This window comes from Furipterus horrens, unplaced genomic scaffold, assembly GCF_987537825.1.
Source record: "Furipterus horrens unplaced genomic scaffold, mFurHor1.1.pri manual_scaffold_11, whole genome shotgun sequence".
In the NCBI taxonomy this organism is placed as follows: Eukaryota; Metazoa; Chordata; class Mammalia; order Chiroptera; family Furipteridae; genus Furipterus; species Furipterus horrens.
Window position 1 is genome coordinate 92050612 of NW_028327181.1, and position 19996 is coordinate 92070607.

At 52.9% G+C, this 19996-nt stretch overlaps 1 long non-coding RNA gene across 1 annotated transcript; it reads right to left on the reverse strand.

The window, feature by feature from the left end:
* Positions 1-15851: 15851 nt before the first annotated feature.
* Positions 15852-19117, reverse strand: LOC149998855 (uncharacterized). The gene is made up of 3 exons (XR_016514173.1): positions 18793-19117; positions 17014-17109; positions 15852-16703 (listed from the first exon to the last, which is right to left on the reverse strand). It is a non-coding gene; the product is annotated as an uncharacterized LOC149998855 (long non-coding RNA).
* Positions 19118-19996: the final 879 nt, after the last annotated feature.

Here is a 19996-nt window from a genome sequence, read left to right on the forward strand (position 1 = left end):
ACGGGCTGGCTTTGATCTCCAGCCTCCGGTCTGAAGAGGTAACTCCGATCCTCCATCCTTGGTGATTGATTGCATTTTGGTGGAGATCACATGCCTTAGTGGTATCTGTGGCTTGTAGGGACAGACCAAGGTCTCTGTCAGTATCCTGCCTGAGGGTCAAAGTACTACCCTGTGTGGCCTCTCCTCATTTGCATGAAGCCTGCAAGGACAGCCCTGGGCCTGCAGGGGGTGTTCTGTAAATGTCACTTATCTCCCTGCCGGTCTGTCCTATGTGACTCACCATTTCAGAATCAGAGGACTCCTGAACTTCCTTAGAAAACTTTCCCAGGCTAGAATCACATTTTTATCCCTATAAGAATCTTAAGGATGTGTAGGGCAGGAGCAACTTCCTGGTTGTGAAGATAATGGGCCCTGAGTCCCCAGTGGGCAGGTACTCCCCCTTGCAGCCCCCGTGACTCCCAACGCCCAGCTCCGACCCTTGCTACGAAGCTCTGCTGTAGCCATCAGTGCTGTTCATGGCATGCTATCCGGTCCACGTGGGGCCAGCAGTCTTTTCTCTGCCTGGTGCCTTGCCCCTTTGCATCTGGGAAGAATCTTTTACAGCCACAAGATCCCCATACTCTTGGAAGTGGAGCTGATGCCACAGCTTTTGGACTTCCCTTGACCTTGTAGATTTATTTGAGCCTTATAAGTTCTTCCCAAGCACTAATTCCTGGCCAGGCAAGGCTGAGACCTGTGCTCAGGGGGTGCACTGGGAGTCCTTGGGTGGTCTTGGGACTGCAGCACATGCCCTCGGGGCGCTCCAGTCCCCTCACCACCGTCAGCCACCAGCTTCCTTTTGCTTTCACTCCCAGCTCTCCTCCTCTCTCTGGTGGAAATTGCTGGAACCCACTTTGCCTGCAAGCTCAGACAGCAGAAAGCATCTGTGTGCCCTGCCACCTCCCCCCACCCCAGCCCTGATAGATGCTGAGGCATAAATTCTTCAGCTCCCTTGTCCCCAAGCCAGAGGACTCCAGACCTGCCCATGGCTTGAACCAAAGTCGCCTGGCTGGACATCATGCCCTTACTGGCCTCCTTCCCTGCCCCAGGCCACTTCCCCCTACTTCCCCCCCCCCCTCCACACACACACAGATTTGTTCTGAAACTATTTCCTAACAATTCACATGAATGTCCACCTCAGGGTCTGCTTCTGGGGAGCCCTGCCTGAGACTCTTGTTGAAATAAAATATGAATGTCTAACCAGCTTTGATCTTAGATTATAATGGACTTCCATTGGGGTTCCTGCTTCCCGAGTCCTACCCCCCATTAACTCCAGCCCAACACTCCAAGAAAGTGCATCCGAAAATACAGCTTCATCGCATAACTCTGCACCAGCTGATTGAAAACAGTGTCTCTATAAAATCAAGGCCATACCGCCTCATCGAGCCTCTGGTTTCTCTCCATCTGACCACGGCAGCTCCACCCGGACACCGCCTGCCCCGCGCACCCTGTGCTAATATGATCCTGAGGGGAGCTGCCCCTTCCGGCGGCCGTGTCCAGCCCCCCAGCCTTTGTCCATGCTGTGCCATCTGCCAGGGTGCCCCCATCAGCTTCCTTGGACTGGTTCTGTCCCTTTGTCATCTCATCCGGTGTGGGCTCAGTGCCCACTCTGAGCTCCTGCCCCCTGTAGGCATCTCTGCCTCGGTCCTTATCCAGCTGCTGTTGTTGTCTGCTCTGTGTTCATGTCACACAGCGAGGGCTCTCGGAGGACAAAGCCCTCATCTGATCATCGCAGACACTGTCTCTGAGCCTGGGACAGCACATGGCACATGGCAGGCACCTACAGATCTGGGTCAGATCGACCTGGGGACAATTCTTGAAACTCAGGGCTGTAGAATGAATGTGTCCCCTCAAATTCATATGTTGAACCCCTACCCCCAAGGTGATGGTATGTGGAGAGAGGCCTTTGGAAGGTAGTTAAGGCTGGAGGAGGCCAGGAGGATGGGGCCTCCAGGATGGGATTAGTGTCCTTATCAGAAGAGGAGAGAACAGAGCTCTAGTAGCCAAGTGACGACACAGTGGGACAGTGGTCGTCCCTAAACCAGGACGAGAGTTTTCACCTGGAACTGAATTGACTCCCACCTTGGTCTGGGGTTGCTAGCCTCCAAAATTGTGAGGATTAAATTCCTGTTTTCTGAGTCACCCAGTCCGTGGGGTGTTGTTATGACAGTCCGAGCTGTGCACGGGGGCACGGAAAACCGAAATAGGTACACGTCTGAGTGCATGCCAGTGCTCCTATTCTGAAGTCCAGCATCTGCACCTGCAAGAAGTTTTAGGGTTTTTTTTTAAGTGATAGAAGAAGGAATTGTGGCATTTCTGTCCATTAATTTTACCTGCATGTAATGACAATGCTACCATCTACTTTTTAAGGATATTCTGGTCCAGGCTAGTCTGAAAATCAGTGGGCTAGTTCACTGAGCCCTACCCCTGGCGTCACGTCTCCAGCACAGAGCTCTGGGCCTCCCCAAGCATTCCAATGGAGGTGACAGGTGCACTGCTGGGCCCGTGAGCCAAGGCCAGGTCTAAAACTAGATGGACACACTCTTGCTCCAGGATCCGGCTTTGTCTATGTTATCCCGTTTTCCTGTTTTGTTTTTAAGTTCTGTGTACTACTCGCATGTGATATACAGAGTCAACACTGGGGCAAGTATCCCCAAAGCTGAACAGTGTCTCTCCATCAAAGATGGAAGCCGGGAGACCAGCCTGGAGGAGCCATTCCGACCATTCTCAAGGCGCGTGGGCATTAGCTCCACCTTCCTAGGCCCAGTGTCGCTGTCTTTCTGGGTTCTCTGAGGGTCTGCCAGAGGGGTGGTGTGCCCTTCCTTTATTCTGCCTTGAGTTGGGGGGATTGGGTGAGAAGTGAGCTGGATCCGGCGGGCTCCATCAGCACCCCTGGCGGCGGAGCAGCACTTCGGCACCTCCCGGGGCCTGCGGGACTCCCTGGTGGCGCCGCTGCCCCGCCGGTGCCAGCACATTGGCCTTGGCTTTGCCGCCTCTGCCAGCAGCCAGCGCTGCCCTTGCCAGGAACTCCTAACTGTGGTCCCACAGCCAAGGCTTTGTAGCTTCCTCTTCGGCTGATCCAGGACCCACGGGGGCTCCCTTCCTGCCAAGGCCATCGGCCCTCAGGAAGCAAAGCAAGTTCTTGTCTGGTGCTCATGGTCCTTGAAGGGACTTCCCCCAGAGCCCACGGGGGCAGAGCCCTGGGCGTGCAGGAAACGTCCTCAGCCTCCCACGCAGAAGGCCTTGGCGTGGGGGCAGGAGAAGAGTTAAAAGTTCTGGGCTGAGGCTTCAGTGTTCAATTTCTTTATTTCCTGTTGATGGCATTATTGCCTTCCTACAACCATTGACACATGTTGCTTTCATCTGTTTCATTTCAAGACATGAGTACACTGGCTGGAAACTATGCTTAATAGCTAAACTCAAAACACTTGGGTTTCCTTTCCTTCTTGACTCTTTACTGGTGTGCTGCAGTCTCTGCTGGGTTGGTTTCTGGGTGGTGGTGGTGGTGGTGGTGGAGGTGGTGGAGGTGGAGTGTGTGTGTGTCTGTGTGTCTGTGTGTGTGTGTGTGTGTGTGTGTGCATTTCAGCCACCATTTTTAACCCAGTAAAAAGAAGCTGGTGGCTTCCTGGCCAATTGCCTTGGGCTCATCTGCTCTATGTGGGATATTTCACGTTGGGCTGGGGGCACTGGTGGCCCCGCCAACCCCCTTGCTGCGATGTTTGAACAGCATCTAGCCTCCTCCCCGTCCAGGGACAGGACTGGCCCGTGTAGCGCAGGACGGGAGGACCGGTTGCTGCCTCCTTGTGCCCCATGAATCATGGCTTGGACCTTCTGAATGGAGCCTCCGGAACAGAAAGGTGAGCTCTCAGTCTGGGCGCAAGGACTGTGGGGAAACAGACAGGCCTGGCTGCCTGGGGATGAGATGTGGACAAGCCTCTCCGCCCCCCCTGGCTCTGACTCGGATGGAAAGCGACCATTGGAAGCAGGGCGGTCTCATCTGGTTGGAACTAGATTTGACACATGTTTCCAAACCTGGTTGCAGCCACTCGCCCTTCCCTGGGCCCGGACAGCATTGCCTGTTGACACAGTCTGCAACGGGGGCAAGCTGCCCGTGGGGGACCCTGAAAGGTGGCTGCCTGCCTGGCCTGGGGCGACTGCCCTGTGCGCAGCATGCCCCGCCCCCTCCCTGCGGCTCCCCGGAGAATCTCGGACATTTTCCTACTGGGAGGCCAGGGGGGAGGGAGAAGAAGGGCAGCCACAGCCTGGCTCCCTAAGATGAAGGGAGGTGAACGTTTCCAGGGTGCTTACTGCGTCCAGGCAGCTTCATGTCCATTTCCTCGTTCCGCCCTCCCTGTAATCCGGTGCTTCATTCCCATTTCGTAGCTGAGAAAGCTGAGCCTTGGGAAGGGCAGAAGCATTTGCCCAAGGCAAGCAGTTTCTAAGTGGTGACTTGGGATGTAAGCCTGGGCTTGAAGTCCCCCAAGGAATTTCTTCTGCCTGGGGGGGTTTGGGGCGTGGAGGAGTGTTCCCACACTGCCAGCCTGGCTTCTGGGAGAGGAGTCCCTGCCCCTCCCTCCCCTCTCTTCCCCCACCTCATTCCCTCTGGGCCTTTTCTGCCGAGCAAGCCACATTTCAAGCAGGTAGAAAGAAAGTTCACGAAAGCTTATAGATAGGTGAGCATGATTGTGTGCCTTTTACCCAGGAGGAGAACGTTTGAGGCCGGTCTGCCACCCCTTTCAAGTGGGTAGATCTGGCCAGAATCTGAGATAGCTGGGAGCATGGGAATGCTAACGGCTTACAGGGCCAGGAGATTTATCACTCTTATCTGTTCGGACTCGCTGACAAAAGTTCTCTCGCTAAGGAAGTGGACTTCAAATTCTATGAAACTATTTATGTATTTTCTTGCCTGGTAGTTCCCAGCTGTCTGTTCTCTGGTTTGGGTGTGAGTCTGTGAATGGCAGTGCTGAGGCCCAGATGCAAATGCAGAGTCACTGACCGTTGTCGGAAAATGTGGTTGGCACGGAACAGAGGCCCTGCTGCCTTCAGAGATGCCACTTCCTGGGGGGACCATGCTCTGTGGGCCTGTCAGGTTGTCCCCAATAGGCTCTTGGTAGGGGTGTGTGATACTAAAGCCCCAGATGAGATTCTGGGTGCAGGCCATGCAAAGGGCCTTGAACGGCAAGTCTTCTGTAACCTGGTGAGGTGAGATGGGACCGAGCCCACGTGACATGTTTGACCCCGTAGAAGAAGGCATTTCAAAATGGTGGGGTCATCCAAGGATGGGAGGAACCCTTCTGTCTGCTGGTTACTTATTTTTATTAAAAGCAATATAAAGTATATATAGAAATCGTGGAAAATACAAAATAATATCGTTGAGTTGTAAGAACCAACCAGAGACTCACTCAACTGACCCCAAGGGAAAGTGGCATTGTGTTGACAGGAACATGAGTGGCTTAGGGGGCTTCTCTATCCCTCAGGATGGCTCCTTCCTCTGGGCCCTGCTCCTTGATAACTTTAAGTACCCCGGGTCTGTGACAGGCATTCCCCCCTGCCTCACTCTGGCCCCCAAGCACAGCCTGGGATCCCAGCGAGAAGAGCTAACCAACCTAGCTTGTCTTTCTAGACCTGACTACTCAAGTCATGTGGCCCAGGACAGCCTATGATGGGCTGTCCAGGAGTGACATGGCCAAACCTGATTCGCTGTGCTCAAAGGGGGTGGGGTCACATGGTACAAAGGCCTGCCCCCTCAGGAAGGAGCCGGTGGTGGCCGGCAACCCGAGCACGCTAGCGCAAGTGTAAAAAGCAAGAGAAAAATGATCTACAATCCCACCATCTGCTCTGCTAGTCAAGTCTTTTCTCTGTACATTTTACCTGATTGAATACATATTCTCTACAATTTTTGCCTCTTGCTTCTTGGAGTTAACTTCATAAGCATTTCTAATAATAGCATCACTTTTTAAATGACTATATAATGTTCCTATGTACAACCTGTAGTGTATCTCTAATGTCCTTAATCAGTCCTCTACAGACATGAATGTTATTTCCAAATTCCTACGATTATACATAACCTGGAATGCTTGTAATAATACCAGGAATGCACAAAATGACAGGCTAGACTCATCATTAATCCTAGGAGGGTTTGGGAAGCCTGGCTCTTTCTTCCAAGGAATAAGGGTAATGGTTCTTGGGAAGACGTCACAGGGACAGAAGTGGATCCCCACTTCTTAGCATCTGCCTGTGTCTGTGCTACTCTTCTTGACTGCTGAACCCGTGTATGAACCCCAAACCCACAGCCAGCACCTCTCCCCCATCCAAGGAGACCCAGGGAGGAGGGAGCATGGGTGACAAGCCACTGCCTTCTAAAGCCTTCACTCCTCTTACCCGATGAGGCTGGCCACCCCCGTGGGCGATACGTACAGTGAGGAGAGAGAATAGAGTAGAATGGTCAGGGAAGCTGGTGCCCAAGTCCCCGCTTGTGCAGGTGAGCACCCCGGGGAGCCCACAGTGGCATGGATCACTGAGCCAAATGGAGCCAGAGCCAGCACTGGGCTGCAGGCCCTCACCGATTATGCATTAGCCAGCTGGAAAGTTCATAAAACGCCTCTTTAGTCTGCGGCTCTCATCCTTAAGACTGGCAGCTCAGAGTAGATGCCTTCAGATATTTAGGCCTGTCATTCAGGGAATGGGAACCTAACACTAGACCAGGGGTTCTGCCCATCTGCTAAAGAGGGCAAAGGACAGTCGGCCTGAGCCCTGGGGGCTGAGAGCCTACACGCCTGTCCTGGAGGGCTGTTTAACAAGCAGCTCCTTCCAGCCAGGGGGCCTCCACTGCCCAGGAGGGTGTCTCAGCAACTCAAGGTTCAAAGATGACATCTTCCAAGGCCATAATGGCCCACCTTGAAGTTGCTGCTTTATGGGGAGAGTCCATCTCTCAGGGAGCTAGGTGACCTTGAACCGTTTACCTGCCCTCTCTGAATCTTCGCCTGTGGCTGGAGGCAGCACCATCCGTGTTGTGGAAGGGCTGGGAGGAAGTGAAAGACCAACCCCGAGCCTTGTTCTTTCCTACTACACTGTGCTCGCATCCGGCCCCCAATGAGTACTTATGCATGTGACCTTCGTCATGCGGCTGGCCCTCTAGACAGGCTGGCTTCTTGGGCTTGGGTCTGTGCCGTCACCTGGGGTCCCACACAGAGGGCCCCTGCCGGGTTCAGTGCTGTGCTGGTCTCATCTTGAAATTCCTCATAATTGTTGAACAAGGGGGCCACATTTGCATTTTTCTCTGTGCTCTTCAATGATAGCAGGTCCTGTCTCCAGGCCTGTGTTTCCCCATAAAATAGGTTGATGATAGCTGTGCTCAGAGGGTGGGTGGGCAGAGGAGTAAGTGAGGCGACCCGTGAAGCCCTTCCCAGAGGGCCTGGTCCCTCGGAAGTGCCTCTTCCTCTCACCCTCAGCCAGATGCACGCTCCCAGTTTTCCCTGCGCCCTCAGAGGCTGTCTCCTCCTGGCGCATCTTCTCTGTCTCCATGGACTCTGACCCAGAGATTCAAATATCTAGGCCACTGGACCCAGCCTGGGAATTACAGCTGCCTCGGGGCCCTTGAAGCCCTTATCAGAAAGGAAACTGCTAAAGACTCTGTCTCTGGTTTATGGCAGCTCCATTTATGACCCTTTTACTGCTGCTGGGCCCCGGGCTTCAGACAGCGCCGCTCTCTGGGAGGGAAGATGGCGCCAGGGAAGGAGCTGACCCTGGTGATGTGGCCCGGAGATCCACCTTCCCTCTAGGGACAGACCTTGGACTCCCTGTGGCCAGGGCGGGGTCAGGCTCCCGTGATTCCTGACTTGGAATTCCAGAAGCCACACTTACAGGACTGAGTGTGATCGCCCTTCACTGGCCCCTGGGGTCAGCTTCCTGGAGCTGATACACCCTGTGTGGGGACATGATGTGAATGGCAATAGCTGTCACTCTGCTTCCTCCCAGCGGGAGACTGTCGCGGCCACTTTGCACGTGTCGTCTTGATCCCCACAGCAGCCTGGGTCTGTTAGGCACCCGGGACTGGTGTATGGGAGACATATGAAAATGGGGAGCTGGAAATTCTTTCAGTCATAAGCAAGTCTTACAAGGTGGCCATTTATCCTCCGTTCCATTTAATAAGTGAGGAAATTAAGGCTAAGAGGCCTAGTCAACTTATACAAAGTCACAAAGACGCAGTGGTGGGGTCAGCATTTGAGACACCAAGGTGCAAGGTGAGGTGTTGCTTCTCATTCATTAATTCCCTGGACCCCTCCTTCATCATGCTGTGCTGGTCCAGAAGTGGCCGTCTTGGTCCCCGAACCTGTGATAGCTCCCTGTCATCAGGTTGTCTGGACAAGCATCCCTGGACTGACCGAGCACCTTGTGTATGCGATACACATGGCCGGGCGCACGTGCAGAAGGGTGGAGGGAACTACTTCTGGGGCAGGTGACTGTGGCTTCCTGCCTCTGGGTCCCCACTTCGTCCCCTTCTCCTCCCAGCCGTGGGTGCCCCTGGGTCAGGCCCACCTCAAAGAGTACATTTATAAAGGAAACGGCTTCTAAACTGGGTGCTGAGGTTGGGGGGGAGCTAACAAATAGCACCCCCTTTCTCTGCCAAGTGCGGAGTGAATTGGGAGCAGGCACAGGAGTCAGGCAGAGGGAGACAGGACGTGAAGTTTGTTGCCACTCCAGGAAGTGCATGGCAATGATCAGCAATACTTGCCTGCCTGCCGCTGTATCCCAGGTTAGGCAGGCTTGACACTGGTTTAAAGGGATAATCTCAGTTCTTTCCTGGGAACGGGGGGGGGGGGGGGGGGGGGGGCTCACCTATGAAATTTAAGGGAGCAGAGGGAAAAGGGGACACTGTGCGGGCCAACCCCAAGGAGAGAGAGCAGAACTATGCACATGCCCTGGGTCATCTCCTCTGCATCTGGACTCGCCCCCCCCCCCCCCTCCACAGAAGCTAAAGGAGTGGAGGGCAAGCACGCTTCCACGCAGGGCTCGTGGTTGGGACACAGCCCCCCAGCTGACCCTCAAAGGATGGAGCAGGCCTGTGTCCTGGAAGGGGGGTGGGAACATGTGGCCAAGGAAGGGCTGGCCCCTGCCCCCACGCCCCAAACTCTGGGCGGCTCTGTGCACATCACTGAACTGGGTGAGGCCCAGCATGGCGAGTGCAGCCGGAAAGCCCCGCTGTGCTCCGTGCCTCCTCCTGCCCCGGTGCGCTCTCCAGAGTCAGGGGAACGGGGCCCAGAACCCCGCTGCTGGGTCCACTGCTCCTCGTAAGCTCATCCAGCCTCCCTCACTGGAGAGGGAACTGAAGGTGGGAAGCTCACGGCTGTCAGGCTCTGCAGTCCAGCCGAACACCCTGTTGAGAACTTCTGGAACGAACTCCCTTCCCCTTGCTGCCTCCCTTCCCTCTGCCTTCAGCATCAAGCGCCTGCTGTGCAGGCCCCTGTGCTAGTTTCAAAGACAGTGGCAGGCACAGGGGGGCTTGTGGACCCCTTCAGTGTCTTTTGATGAGGCTCCTTCTGCCCAGCATTTGGGCAGGGGCATAGGGCCCAGCGGGGGTGGCGGAGGAGCGTGGAGTCCACAGTCCAGCGGGCAGCGCCCCAGGGGACTTGAGAGGAGCTGGGAGGCGCTTAGTCCTGGACTCCGCTGTCCCCCTCTTAAGCTCCCATCCACCTGGGGTGGCCCGACGCCACCCCCACACCAAGATGCTACATCCAGCCGTATTCAGAGACACACAGAGAGGCCTGTTGGTGGGGGGGACCCAGAAACTCACATGCGGGGCTTCTGCAGGAGCTCCCTGGCCGGCCGCAGAAAACGCACCCTGGCAAGGGGCTTGGCGTGCCTGCGGCCATCATAACGCCCGCAGTTTCTGTGGCTGGCCAGGGAGCCTAGACTGACAAGCGTCAATGAAATGCCGCCGTCTGCAGGATTTACAAAGAGGGGACCGCGCGAGCAGGCAGCAACATCACACACTCGTCAGTCACACATCAGTCATTAGAAAGGTGTGCAGAAGACAGCCAGCAGCTGCGGCCCAGATCTGTGGTCAGTTCACCCCACAAAGTCTGCAAAGGCTCTGAGACGGCAGTGCCAGGAAGGAGGGCGGGGAAGGGCACCCAGGCTCTCCTGACCTCATCCCAAGGCCCCACAGCAGGGATCTCGGAAAGAGCAACAGAATGACAAGACGTGGCATTGCCATTCCTACCATAGCCCAGGGAATGTCCTGGAGGCTGGGAAGAGGGGGTGACAAGCGCCAGCACAGCCAGCCGGTGCTGAGGCTATACAAGGGCCTCGGGTCCCAAAGACAAAGACCGTTTGCAAGTACAGTTTGCCCTCCCTCCATATCCACAGGTTCTTTACCTGTGGATTCAGTTAAGGGCGCATGGAGATATTTGAAGAAAAAGAAAAAAAACGGTTACATCATTTTTGACGTGTACTAGGTAGTTAGACCTGCAATGGTTGCGTCTGTACTGCACACATACAGGCTTTTTTCTTGTCCTTAGTCCCTGAGCTGTAGAGTATAACAGCTGTTCCTCAGCATTTACATTGTATTAGGTGTTTTAAGTGCAGTAGTCCCCCCGTCCTCGGGGCGGGGTGTATACGCCAAGGCCCCCATGGATGCCTGAAACTGGGGAGTGCTTGGGCAGTGCCGAGCACCACACTTACTGTGTTTTTCCTACACAAATGTACCTGGGATAAACTTCCATCCCTTTTCTATCATGACTAAGCACTGAGCACGCACTGTGGCCTAACGTTGGCAGGTTGAGGTGCGACGGCCCAAGCACCCTACGTTGCTTTCTCCTTCTTCACAGTTTCAAAGTTGGCAGAGTTGTTCTTCCCAGAGAGATTAGCAACCTCAGCATACGATTTTTTTTTTTTTCCTTAATAAGTTGAGAACTTTCCCATCTCACTCAAAAGAAGCACTTCCTGGCTTCTCTTTGACGTGTCTGAACTGCCAGCCTCAGTCCCCTTGTGCTCGGTGGCCATTATTAGAGACAATAAGGGTGACCTGAACACAAGCGCTGTCGTACCGCAACAATCAACCTGAGATCCGGTCACCGAGAGGATCATTCAGTGACTAATGGACCTGGAGCATATGCGGAGTCCAGACAAAGGGAGGATTCATGTCCCAGGTGGGACAGAGCAGGATGGCTTGAGATTTCATCATGCTATGTAGAATGGTGTGCAAGTTAAAAAAGTATAAATTGTTCATTTCTGAAATTTTCCATATACTATTTTCAGACGACAGTTGACCTCAGGTCATTGAAACCACGGAAAGCGTGACAGTAGATAAGGAGGACTAGTATAATCAGTTAGGTTTAGGGGAGGGCTGCATAGGTTAGATGCAAATACTACAGTATTCCCTCACTTATCACGGGTTACGTTCTAGATCCCCCTGCAAAGTAGGAACCTTACATTTATTCTACACCCTTAAACCTATGTAACTTTAACAACATACGTATACGGTACCGCAAAATCCCATGATAGAGCGAAAAATCCTCAATAAATAATTAAATATAATATTTTTAAAAACCCCACGATAAGTGAACCGTGATATAGAGAGGGACTACTGTACACCGTTTTATATAAGGGACTTGAACGTCCGCGGACTTTGGTATCTGGGGTGGGGGAGGGGTCCTGGAACCAATCCCCTCCGCCCACGCCCTGGCCCTGGATACCGAAGGGCGAGGGTACCTCGGATCCCTCACTGCTGTCTCTGCAAGGCCTGGGCCTGAGGGAGACTCACAGTAAGGGCAGGGGCTGCAGCCCCTCCCCCGTGGCTGATGGTGATTCATGTGCCTAGACCCCCGAGGGCCCAGGGAAACCTTTGTGCCAGAGAGATGGTCACTCAGGACTCGTCTCTCGGGAACTAAACGTACTGACTGCTACCTCTCCACTCAAACGCCACCTTATGGGTGGCATTATTTTCTTTTATTCCCACTTTATGGTTAAGGGAAGAGGCCTCGAACTGTCCAAAGACCTGTAGGACATCCTCAGCGGGGGGAGATCTGGATCCCAGTCCAGCCCAGCTTTTCTTAGCCTTTTCCCCCAAGATAGCAAATCTTCACTGAGTGCTCAGCAGTTACCAGGCAGGGTTCTAGCCACTTTACTCTAGGACCTCATCTCATCTTCACGACAGCCCCCAGCACTTCCGTTCCTCCCATTTTACGCTCGGGGAAACTGAGACACCGAGAAGGGACAGATTCCCCCAGGTGTGTGAGGTGAGCCACACTCTCCTGGCTCATAATTATACTTCAGGACAAAGATAACCCCTCCCTCCCATGGTCCAGGAGGGGCGGCCAAGCCCAAGCCCAGTCTGCCCACCTGCCCCTCATCCCCCCATCCTCCCATTTTCTGTGGGTTTCTGGAAAAGGCATAGCTTCCTCCTGCCTGGGTCAGTGCACGTCCTGTTCCCAGTGGCCCACAGCCTCAGCACCCCCTTCCCCTCTTGGACCGCCTTGGACTCTCTTGCCCCCAGGCATCACACACAAAAATATGAAAACAGCCCCTGGGCTATTGGTGTCTTCCTTCCCCGCTTCCCCTAAGAGGCAGGCTGCCTTCTGCTCCAATGGGGGCCCCGTGCCCACCGCAGTGGGTGCCCGCCTCCCACTTCCCATCCCCACGCCCTGGAGGGTGGGTATGTGGAGGGGGAAGACCCCTCTTCCGGGGAAGAGCTGCCATCCTGAGGACAGGCAGGACCCCCCCATTGTCTTGTAGAGTTTTAGGTCGATTCCTTTTCACAGGGAAATTCGCAGCAAAGACCCCCCGGGGATGGCTGGAGAGGGGGAAGGAAGCGCCTTTGTGGTCAGAGCTCAGGGTGGGGGTGGGGAGGGTCATGTGAGTCAAGGAAGAGTCAAGTTTGGGCGCAGCAGCTGTGGGACCTACGTGAAGTGGGTGACTGCCTGAGAAAGCTGAAATGGGGGGAAGGCCCTGAGACCATCCCACGCCCCGCACCCCTATTCTGGGTGGCAGAGCGGCTCTTGACCGGGAGAGCCACCCTGCCGTGGGCACTTCTCCAAGGTGCCCTCTGAGCATCCACAGTGAGACGCTGACAAGCCCCCTGCATCCCTGTCCCCACCCCACCCGGCAGGCAGTGTCTCACACCTGCCCCCACCCTTCACCCGCTCTCCTCTGGGGCTTCCTGACCTTGAAGTAGAGAAAGGGAAGGGGAGGAAGTCCTTCACTTTTTTTGTGACCGTATTTCCTGATCCCCAAGGTCAGGCCATCAGGCCTTCAACATTTTCTGATTTGTGGATTAATGTATTCACGTGAAAAGTTTTACAAAGGTAGACAGATTTCATGCATTGAACGAATTTATCTTTTTGAAAATGAATTCAATTCTGCCCTATGATACTATCAGCTAAACGCTGGCCTTCTTGCTTTGTCACCTGCTGAGGTTGATGGCATCTTGCTCCAGTCTTTCTTGACGAAAGAGTTGGGCTAGCTCAGGGCTTGTTTCCTCCACAGAAGTGTTGGGCTGATTCATTGAGGTTATCAGATTTCACAGTTTCAATAATTACTATATTTTTTCTATATTCAAAAGTTGTTGGGGAAAGTATCGAGAGAACATTAGTAACAGGAGGTGAGGCTCAATCCACACATTTTATTTTATGTTTAAGATACGCATGTTTTTGCCAAGACAACCATGAAGTGTGTTCAGCCATATCTGAGGAGAAGACAATTTCTCCTTGTTTGTTCAGGGGACATATGCTTAGGTCCCCGTCATTAAAATGGTCATCAAAGGACAAAAAATAGACATCTCCAAAGTCATTCTGGGCCACCCCATTCAGGAATCCCTCCCCCCCACCAAGTTCATTGGCAGGAATTCTGAGAATGGCTTTACAAAGATCATCATCATTTAAAGGATTAGCCCCACCCATACCCCTGCCACCATGTTTTAATCCCAAAGCTACTCTCACTAGCCCAGGTTCTGTGGGAATGTGGGAATCCGGAGGAGAGGAGAGGCACTGCCCCGGTGGGAGAAAAGAAGGGTAAAGGCACAGAGAAAGGAAGGGGTGGGGGGGGACTATCATGTAGGACTGCCCTTGGCAGGAGCCTTGGGGGCGGAAGCAGGATATAAGGATGGAGATTGGCCTGGCCCACCCACCCTGTGCACCATGCTGAGGACTTGAGGGCTTCTTCTGAAGGCTTTGTGTGGCCAGGAGAGTCGGCACACGGGGGATGACATGGTCAGTTTTAGATTGCAGAACGCTCTCTACCTTGTAAGCAGCATGTAAGGGATCCCAGGGGCAAGTGGCGGGGAGAATAAATAGAACATTCTGGTGCTCCTGGCAAGAACCAGAGCCCTGGCGGTGGTTGTGGACCTGGGGAGAGGTGGTGATTTTAGCAGATTTTTAGGCTGAGAGACTAAAGGAGTGAAGGCGTCTAGATGGGGCGCAGGTTTCTGACTGAGCGAGCTGGGGGCGGTGAGGTTGCTGCTAACCCAGGTTTCAACAAGGGACAAAGTAAGTTCCATTTTAAGAGTGTTAAGTTCCAGCTGCCTGGGGCCTGGCTTCTCAAGGTGGAGATGATGAAGGAGGAGAGGGAGAGAGGGCAGGCCAAAGGTCTGGGGTGTCCTGATCTCTAGAGGGTAGAGCTTGGCACTATGGGCGGGGACAGGAGAAAACATTTTAGGGGGTTCATCTTGTTTAGGACTCTGTACTTCCTGGACTTGTGTGTCTTCTTCCTTCAGGCATCATTTCCTCAAATAGGTTCTCAACCCCTTGCTCTGTCTCTTCCCCTCTGGTGCCCCTGTGATGCAGATGTTGTTACCCTGCATGTTGTCCCAAAGGTCCCTTAAACTGTCCTCATTTTTAAAAAATTCTTCTTTTGTTCTGCTGCTCTGATTGGGTGTCTTCTGCTACCTTGTCTTTCCAATCACTGATTCGATCCTAACACATTCGGGGGGGAGGACCCCCAGAGAAAGAGCACCTTGTGTAGGGGGGGCCGGGAGAAAGAGGTGCCCCGAAGAGCAGCAGTGGGGGAGGTGGTCACTCTCAGAAAAAGCTATGGGGCTAAGTGCTGGGAACTTCAAAAGGAGAGAGTGCTGCCAAGAAGCCCAGCCACATACAAGTCCAAAGGGGCCCCTGTGACTTGACAGTGAGGACGTCTTTTACCGGCTGAAAACGGTTTTTGAGAAAGAGGGACTGTCTTGGGTTGAGGAGACAGCGGACGGGGAGGAAGTATAGACAAGCGAGTGTAGATGCTTCTTGAAAGATGTCGTCAGCCCTCTCTACCCGCCCCAGTGCTCTGAAGCCGGCAGGCAAGACATGAGGACATTGAGGACATCGCGACGGGCAGGTTACATAATAAAGCAGCACACAGAGGACCTGGCGCAGGGAAGGTTCTCCAACGGGAGGCAAAACCCAGAGCCGCTGCAGGTGTGCTGGGGCGGCCTGGGACTCTGCCCAGCATCCAGGCGACAGCCGCAGATCCTGCAAGCCCAGCAAAGCCCGCCGCCGTCAGCAGAAATACTCAAAGCACATGAAGCCCCACTGACATGAGAGAAGAAAGGGACTGATTTCAAGCTTGGCAAACCTTCGCTTTCCAGAAGTTGTTTCAAATGAGCAAGATGAAACGTCAGGCGCGGAGGAAAATGTCCACGGAGAGAGCTTAGGAACACAGGCCTATTTATTAGCAAAGTTTCACGTGTTGCCAGCTGGAGGGCCGATTTCAGGGTTTCTTTCTCCTGTTTGTCACTTCCTTTTCTGGAAAGAACGTGTGTGTGTGTGTGTGTGTGTGTGTGTGTGTGTCTGCTTGACACTGTGGGATAAGATAATTCCAAAAATCAGAAGCTCTTTTGGGATTTGCATTAATATTGATGATCTCTTCTGGTTACAAGCTGAGGCCAACACCTAAAAGCCAAGCTCCAAGGCGATGGATGGAGAGATGCCGAAAAACCCAGCCGTTTGTAGCTACATTTGTAATAAATATAAAAAGCACTTGAAAGTAAATTAGATTAGGACATCTTAAAGTATTGCTTGACTTAGTGTGTTTTAAATTTAACAGATCACAAAATGATAATTTTATTAACAAATAAGTTTTCCCCAACCCTTCTACAGGGAGTATTTCTTGAGGAGACCTCACTTTTTCACTTGTGGCTTCAAAATCTCCACTTTTCAAAAATAAATAATTCTTAGAGAGAGGGGAAGGGAGGGAGAAAGAAGGAGAGAAACATCCATGTGAGAGAGAACTGGCAACCTTTCACCTCGTGGGAGGATGCCCAATGCATGGAGCCATGCTGGTCAGGGGTCCCCTTTGACATTCTGAGTTCCTGGTCTGCAAAGCAGAGAGGAAGGAGGAGACGGGATGGCAGGAAGTTGAGTCTCACTTTTCCTCCCCTCTGGCTCTGTTAATGTCCATTCTCCCTTAGGTGGGCCAACCCCACTAAGATGCCCATGGAAACACCTGCCCCCGTGAAAGCCATGGTGGAACTGCCTAGGATGTGGCTAAGGGCAGCGTGGTTCCACGGCGTCAGGGCCACACATTACTAGGGGCTGGATGAAGTGTGCTTTGGTGGCATTTCAGGCTGAAGCCCTGTGGTGAGTCTTCAGAAAAGCATCCCAAATCCTGGTACTAGCTCCGCCATAGAAGTCAAGGATTCGCGATGCTCAGGGCCCCCTCTTAGCCAGCTCTGCTGTAAGTCTCTCCACCATGGTGTCGGGGGGAAAGAGAATGGACCAGGAGTCAGGACCCTGAAGAAGTTCTAGCTAGCTTGAATGTGGGCTAAGTGATCTTGGGAAAATCTCTTCACCTCCTCTTTACTTAATTTCCCAATTTTAAATGATGGGTTGGATTACATTATACTTTAAGGACCCCCCTGTCCAGAAAATTTTGGTATTTGGGGGACCTACAGGGCAGGACAGGGTTTGAAATATGGCAGAAAGATATAGCCCCCTCATCCCCTCCCCCGCCCCGATTTTCTCTGCGGTGGGCACTGTGGGATTGGGGGCTCACCTCTGAAAGACCTCCTTGGTCAGCTTCCAGGTCCCACCCCCAGAAGCGTGGCTCCTATTGGCAGGCATCTGGGCTGTGGAGTTGGGGAGTTTCTTCCTAGAACAGGTCATAGACCATTGAGGGAACAGGATCACTACACAGAAGTAACCACCGTGTGTTTTGGGCACCTACTGAGTATCATGCGTCATGCTGGGCATTTACCTTATTGCTTATCCTCATAACAGCCTTCAGAGGGGGTGTTTCTTCCACTCTAGAGGTGAATGCAAGGGGACTCAGAGCGGTTAGGTGACCTGCTGTCTTAGGAAATGTTACCTGTATCTCGCTCCATCTCCCACTCTAAACAAAGGTGTATTGTCTAAGGTGGCACTTTTCCAAAGAAATGAAATACAAAGTCACTGAGTCTTCGTGAGCAATGTCCTGGGTCTGAGCGTCTCTGAAGTCGCAGCTGGTGTGACTTCCCCTCCTGAGGGGTATTTGTGGAGCTGGCTAAAGGTTGGAGATCTGGCCAGATGCCCCTCAGGGAACACTGAGTCCTCGTTTTCTGGGATTCTAGAGTTTCATCCCTGTACATACTTCCAGAAAAGAATTACCCTCTGCTTTATTAAACTTGTCTGCACTTAGGCAAAGTGGGCTGTTTATCCTCTGTAGGGTTTTTCTTTAAAGGAGGGGGCGCATGAGCATGTGCAGAAATCCATCACCTTGCTTTCCAGTTTCCAGGCAACCGTGCAGGATTACAACAAGTCACATGATCTCCCTGCTGCCAGGGAGAAGGAGAAAATGGAAAACTGCTATCTTGAGAAAGGGGCTGGGCATAAGCAGAGGACTTTGGATTCTCCTCCAGAATTATATATCAACAAGTAGTCAAAGACCTGGAGGCTCCAGAGGAATCCTGGCTTCTCAGCACTCGGGCCCAGCCTCCTGCTGGATGGGCAGTGTACCACCAGACAGGAAATTGGGGTGGGGGAATGAGATGGAGGGGAAGTAGTTGGTTGGCCCAAGGTTAGCAAGCACCTGTTCTGGAAACCAGGCTCTCAGCCGGGGTCATTAGTGAGAAGATCTAATCCAGACTAGGCCTTGCTCCTAAATCTCTGTCTCCCATCCCTGCTGCTGCCCTGGGATAATGAGGGAGCAGAGACTGATGATTTGGGCTGCTGGGGGGCAGTGATGGGTCAGTGGGGACTGCTGGGAGGGGAAGAAAACCACCCATGAAGACCAGTTTCCACTTCCTTTTTAAGGCCTCCTCTTTCTGACCATTGTTTATTTTGATTTTGAATGTTTTGATTTTTTCGATCTCCTCTCCCCAATATGTCTCTGGGCATGCGCATACACACAGGCTGCCGGTTGATATTATAGACGCTTCTATGGCAACTCATCCCCTTCTGTACACACTTTTTGTTCCTGTGATAACACCCTCTATGGCTTGAAGACTCCCTGGAACTACAGGGACAGCTTAGCTTCTGGCTCTCCTGGGGTCACTCAAGGGGGTGGGCATGCCCTTGGCCATGGGCCCTACATACCAGCATTCCAGAAGGCCAGGCAATTAGATCAAGCAGACCCGAAGTGGCCTGGCTTCCAGTGTCCTCACACCCAGCAGTGTCCCGAGGCAAAGATGGTCACCCTGCCACATTCTCATTGGTCTTCCAGGTTGGCCCTGAGGTAACTGTATTTCACAGCCTGGACTGCTGGTTTTACACCAGCCCGGGCACCTGGGGAGGTGACCCAGAGGGTCACCTGGCACATCACATAGAGGCCAGTGTCAGAGAGGGAGATGCTACCCACCTTGGCACCCGGAGGCTGTAGTCCCTTGTCACCGCCCCATGGCCTGGGGATGGGGGTGTCAGGCACATTCTCTGCTGCTAACCCTTTTCCGGCACAGCATGGGTGGTGTAGCTTCTTTTGTCCTTCTTGCATGTTTCAAAATTCTGGAGGCCTAATGACAGGTCAGAAACACCTCTGCCTTGAAAAGGGTTCGTCATCCTTTAAGTTCAACCAGAAAGTAAATAAAGAAAAAGTGAGTTGGATTGGAGAGCCAAAGCCCTACACAGCCCCAGTGGTGCTTGGCTCTTTTATTTCTTGAACCAATTTGGTTGACACCCTTGTTTTTTAAGAGGAGGAAAAGTTAATTATTGGCTTGTCATGTGATGGGTCATTCTGTAACAATGACGAGTGGATGAATAATGTTCTAAGTTTGTGACGTATTTTCTCGTTACATTAAGTGAGAAGAGAAGGTTTGCCTCATAAAGATTGGGGGAATGTGGGCAGGAATTCAAAGGTGACAGTGGGGTGAGGAGTTTGCAATACATGAAAACTGCGGGTGGAAGAGTAAAAGACATTCCATGTCTGTTTAATATGTAACATATGGGAGGATGGGGGATGCTTGCAAGAGTGTTGGGTAGGTGTGGTTACAGAGGGATGGTGGATGTGTGCGCCAGGAGTGTTCTGAGAGCCACGATGGGCAGCTGGAGTTAAATTTTGAGGGAATTGAGGCATGCTTCCTAACACGGTGTCAGATCCCAACTTAAGCACTCAGGCCTGTTGCTGGCAGATTCACACCCCTATTTACACATCCACGAACCCACGCACTGTGGGCCTAATTCACACTCAGATACACGTGTGCACAAGCATGCATATGCCTTCTAAATCCAGGCCCGCGTTCGCCCTGTGACACTTGGCCAGTCGATTGCAGGACTAGAAATCTCTTTACAAGATCCTCTAAGCCCACACTCCCAGAAAAACTTGAATAGAAGTGCAAAAGTGTTTGATGATAGAAAAAAAAAAAAAAATCTGCTTGCTTGCAGTTCTTGCTTCGGCCAGAATGCTACAATGAACTGTTGCTTTCCAGAGCCGGGGAGGACCAGGGCAGGCGCGGGGGCAGGAAGCTGGAGCGAAGAGGCCAGAAAACTTTAAAGACAGAATGAGAACTCAGGCGAAGAGCACCCCTGCGGCGGGTAGGGCGGGGGGCTGGCAGGGGGCGGAGGAGGGC